The sequence below is a fragment of the Poecilia reticulata genome, chromosome 3, assembly GCF_904066995.2.
Source record: "Poecilia reticulata chromosome 3, P_reticulata-male-v2, whole genome shotgun sequence".
In the NCBI taxonomy this organism is placed as follows: Eukaryota; Metazoa; Chordata; class Actinopteri; order Cyprinodontiformes; family Poeciliidae; genus Poecilia; species Poecilia reticulata.
The window spans coordinates 13,505,895-13,511,716 of NC_088832.1; positions in this window are offsets into that span (position 1 = coordinate 13,505,895).

Sequence of the window (5,822 nt, forward strand, 5' to 3'; positions counted from 1 at the left end):
TTTAAAGTACTCACAGAGTGGAAGACAGTAAAGCTAACTCTAAATGAACATGACATAATGAGTGCTAGACAGAAGTGAAAAGTCTAATGCATAACTCTCTAATTGGTGTCTGGTTTGGCGTGGGGGTGGAAGACCACCAGAAGGATACAATACAACTGGGGATAGAGGCAATAAATAGGAGAGAGCAGATGGTCTATTCCAGAGGACAGACAACCAAACATGCAACAAACTGGACACTATGAAAGTCGAATGCGGATGTCGCTGTGCCTATATGTGCATCTATGTATCATGACCTAACATTTTCAGTGTAATTTCTGTAATCCGATAAGCTGTGAGCCATGTTTTTTTTTTTTTTTTTCTGAATGAAAAATTAAAAGTGCATATAGGTTCTATATTTTTATGCAATTTTAAACAAAAGAGACACTAATACCTTTGAGAGCAGTTGGAGGTTTTGTTTTGGCCAGTAAACTGATTATGAAATTCATAATGGAGCATGAATGGACAATAGGGGGCAGGACAAGTGCTGGGGATATTACACTGACCTTAACCTGCCCATTCGTGGTTGTTGTGGTATTTAAATTCAATGTAGTATATAATTAAAGTGGTCAAGGACATATAACAAAACTTTTTTAAAATTAATTTTTATAGTATTTTGATATTTAATGTTGTAGTATTTTGCAATATATATATATATATATATATATATATATTTTTTTTTTTTTTTTATAATATTACCCCTAACTTCACTTGATGTGCTCAATGTCTGCTTCCTCATTTGGTAGGAAAACAAGCAGCTGCAGGTAGTCATGTTCATCTTTATTCAGGACTGACCCCGACAGACGTCCATGTCAATTCCACAGGTAATCCAGCTGTGTTTCCCTTCAACAATCTGTCTCTATCTAGACTTGCAATCCAGATGTGGTCCAGGTTTGTAATATGGACACCATAAATGTTTGGAATCTACAAAACACAGTTTAACACACAAAATATGTGCATACCCACATATTTTATTTGTTCACAGAGAAAACCCCCAAAAAATTGCCAATAAATGAGCCTTACAAACACAAAATTAGATGCAAAAGTGTGTCAAACAATAGCTTGCTGGTTTTTCACAAACTCATTTAAATAAATTCTCAACTGTTAAAAAAACAGTAAGATGCCTAACTTCGTTCATTGTATTAAAATACTTTAAAGCAAATCATTAGGGTTAGGGTTTCATGCTATTGCAAATAAATGCTGTATTTTGAAAACCGGATGAGCTTTTGTTTTTGGACTGTTTTTTTCTATGGACTCTGGCCCTCCTTCCGTTGCCCCTCCGCCCACCCTGTTGGGTTGTTTTTTGTTTCTGTGGACTGTTTCTTTTTTGTGGGTGTCTGGTAGCTGCCCTTGAGGGGGGGCTACTGTCATGATCCGTGTTTCTGTGTATTCATTTTTAGGGTTTTCTGTGTTCAGGTTCTGTCCTGTGAGTCTCTGTCTCTGCGTCTCCCCCTGTTGATTGATCCCAGTTGTGTCTCGTTCCTTGATTACCCTCCCTGTGTATTTAAACCCACCTGTTGTCTTTGTCTCTTGTCGGGTCCTCGTCAAACGTTCGTCCTTGTCTATGATAGTTAGTCTGCCGGCACAGTAGAACTGTGAAGTCCTGTGTCGGCATTAGCTCGTCATGTCAGTCTTTGTTTTAATTCATTTGCTACTGGTGCTGAGCCTCTGTGTTTCCGCTCTGCCGTGCTGCCTGAAATCTGGACTGTTGTTGAGCATTTTCATTAAATTCATCATTTTTATCATCTTTACCTGGGTCGTCAGCGTCCATTCTCACCACCACCAACCACATTTCTTGAAAAACCTTCTTTCATGATTGTGGTAGCTTCCATAAACCTCCTACTTTGCGATTGTCTTATCCATAATTGCACACTTTTGCCTTTTCCATCTGTTGAGCAGGGATAAGTCACCACTTGTATCCTATTAGTCACTGTTTTTTTTTCAGATATCTCTTTTTGTGGCATCTTCAACTTATTGCATGATATATTCTGACCCATTTATTTTACCAAATGTAAAACTGCATGAATGAGAAATTACATTGATGAAATGTTTTTTTTCCAATAACCAACTTCACACCAACTTCACTGCAGGAGTAAAGCCAACATGAGAGTAAAGCCAGACATTAGGGACTAAGGAGAAGGATTATCCAATCGAAACAGTTTGAGTGTGGAGTCGGTCCGACACATAAGTTGTTATGGCGGGTTAGATTTTGCCTGAGGCCCTTGAGTTTGACACGGCTGTACAGGTTTATTTCTCCAACAATCAATTTGACAACAAGAGAACATAGAATAGTAAGGCCAAATTGATGCAACATTAGATTAAATAATCTAATGTTACTTAAAGACTTAAAGACTCAAGTCTTTAGGTATTTTAAAGACTTGAGTCTTTAAAATAACTTTTTGGTGCCATCATTCAGCACTTCTGTCACAAAATATTATCTGCACCATACAACATTGTTTGAGAAAGCAGGCCAATCTGACAAATCTACCACCTGGTAGATTTGTCCTACGTCACACTAATCAAGTTATTTCATAAACCTGAGTAGCTAGTAAGCCATACCTTGAAAAATGTTAGAAAATCTTAATGGTACAATGTACTTGTATAGTGTAACTCAAGTCTACATGCACTCACCAAAGAATGTCAATAATTGCTTACACATTATTTTCAAAAGGTGCTTCTAATCGGAAAATTGATCCTCATCGGAAGACATATTTAAATTTAATGAGATGTACCTGCATACAAAAAGAAGCAATCAATAGGACTTTTCACTATCCTGTCTTTATGAACAGATTTAATAGCCATTAAGTTTATATACGTTATCTTCTTGATACATTAAAATACTGTACATTTCACTTTTGTAGGCTTTTGAGGGAGTAGTAGGACAAAATGTAAATAACCAGTTTAAATTCTTTACTTCTATGTGCCAATACAACAGAGAAGCTGTATAAAATCTTCATCCCGCACAAGTTGATTATCTTGTTGACATTGTTACAGCCTTATTGGGCACAATATAATGACTTGCCCCTCTGAAAAAGAAGGTAATCAATCAGATGAGGCTGACTCCGTTGTTCAATTAACTGCTGTGCTCCTTAAAACAGACTTTAGAAAAACTGGAAAAAAAGGTGGAATAACTAATTTAAAGGGAATTTATTTTGCCAAGTAAGATAATAATATACCAGAAATCTCTTTGCAAAACCTAAACTGCCTATTATTCATTGTTAACAGAGGAGGGCAAAAACAATTCCAAGTTTCCTGTAACCTCTATAGCACTACAGGCAAAGATTCATGTCTGTGATGAGCCTCTTATTCCTGTAGCACTCAGAAGTTCCCCTTTATAAATGAAAAAGAGTCCTATTAAAGGACAAAGAAATACAGTATTTTTATTTTGCAATATTAACAACCTAATCAGGTTCGGCCAACTTTAGTAACGGCTTCAAAACTTGATTATTTCTATAATTAGTTAACTGGCTCTGCTAGAATACGCTCTAAATTTAGCCAAATCAGCAATACTGAGTTGGACTGCTCTAAACTGTTTAGCAGACATACTAGTAGGGAAGTATTGAACATATCCAATATAAATAATTTGTAAATGATAACATTGAACTAAACAGAAAAAAAAAAAATTGATGTGTTTACATAACTGTTTAGTTGAGCTATGACACAGTGGTTTGCCGTTTCCATGGCTCTCATCAGAACAGAGAGGTGGAAGGTTTGCTGTGGTGGTCTGTGTCACAGTGCACGTGCATGAATGGATCCTCTTGGGCTAGTCAATTTAATTTTGCTGTTCATCTTGTGCTTCTGTAATGGGCTAGCAGCCTTTTTACTGTGGCATCTCCTGTTTATCTGCCAACTGTTGCTATAAGCTCAAGGAGTTGGTTGTAGCTGATGCATGAAAATGCAAGCAATCGCTCAGGTCTTGCTTTTGAAACATGCTCTGTTTTAAATGACTTGAATCGGTATTAGGTCGGAAAGTCTCTAATTAATGTATGGCCCTCTCTGTCAGAAGGTGAGATAATTAAATATTCTGTTTAGTATTTATCTGAACCTCATTGTTAAAAATACACACACCTTTAAAATCCAAATATTTGACAAAGAAACAAAAATAAAGCTTAAAACAAAAAACCTGTCGCATGCTGCTCACCTGTCCTTCGCTCAGTTTAAAATACTGCTATGTTCAAATGGTTGTAGATGTGGAAAAATCCTAATAAGCACGTGAACTGAAAATTATTCTTTTGAATTTAAGCCTTTCATCTCATTGCTCCCCCTTAATGAAAATAGCCTGTTACAAAGAAGCAGTGAAAAACAAGAAATTATTGGAGGAATGGTATGTAGCAGTGAAGTGTCATTTTTAAATACCCTGCTTCCTGTTCCTTCTGTCACCAGCTACTTAAGCATGCATGGTCAAGCAGCAGCAGAGTCTGCTCATTTGTCTCATTAGTGGAAAAGACAGAAAGAAGTATGACTCTCCTGAAATACCTGCCCTTGCCCAAAACTCGGGGTAGGTGGAATGAAAGGCGACCATATTGAAGTTCTGCTTCTGGTTGTCTTTCAGTTTCAAACATTAACAGAAAAGGGAGGGAACTCAAAGGTTTTAGGGGTTTCTTTGTCAATGTCATTGGACATAACACGAAAGTAAGTAAAATGAAGTTTGCAAGTTCTCACTTTAGAATTTCTTGTCTTGATTATTTCAGAAGCTTGTAAAGACTTTTTTTTTTCTCAGTTCATGCAATGATACTGTGTGTCACCTAAACTCGACAAGGCATGGTGTTCAACAGAGGACACTGGACAACTACACTCATTTTGTCTATTTAAAATAAAAACAAATGTAATAATCTTACATTCATACTTTAAGTTAAGATTTTAATTACATATTTTAAAAATAATCTTAAAGTAACAAATATTTACGCACTAAGTCTTACATAAGGTGAAAAAAAATAAAACTATTTAATCTTCTAGATAATTTGCAAAAAGTAACTGACATATAGCCCAAAAGCATTTATGTGATCATCAAACACTGAGCAAACAAACAATCTACAGCAAAAAATAAGTGTCTCCGGTTGTCAATAATCAATTCTCTTTCTACCTGAATACATTGTAAGCACACTTATTTCTTCAGGCATTTTCTCCAGTGTTGGATAAAAATAAATTAAATTAAAAAAGAAGTTATTTGTTTTCCACACAGCATAACACTGAGAGCAACATATGTGAAAGCCTGAAAATAGACTTCAGAAAGCTGTAATAAACTTGCTATTTTCCCTCATGCTCTTTTACTAGAACGAGGAATAGTGTAGAAGAACAGGTGTGGTCCTACTATGTGTTCTCAAATGTTAATCTGCAAACTTTGAAGATAAATTAGAAGCAAATCCCTGTGCACAGATCTAACAAAAAGGATGCAGACTTTTCTTTGAAGGTACTCCAGATGTCTTTTTATATTAATCTTACATTGATTTAGAGGTAGCCTTCTTTAAAGTTGAAACCTCACAGCAGAAAGGCCATAGCTTCAGCATACATTATAGATAGCTCTTGAGAACACTCTCATGAATACAATAGTGGCTTATGCTTAATGAGAAACCTTTATAGTTGACTTGCAATGTTCCAATGCACAATAATAATATCACAATAATAACGCATACATACGTATTCCTGCATAATCACTATTGAATATGTGCCTGATTTAACCCCTGTTAGTGCTGTGTATAAACATACATCACATTGTGTGTTAGTATTTGTAGGGGCAAGGTCAAAGATTTAACTAATCTCTTAGAAAATAAAACACAAAAATGCTA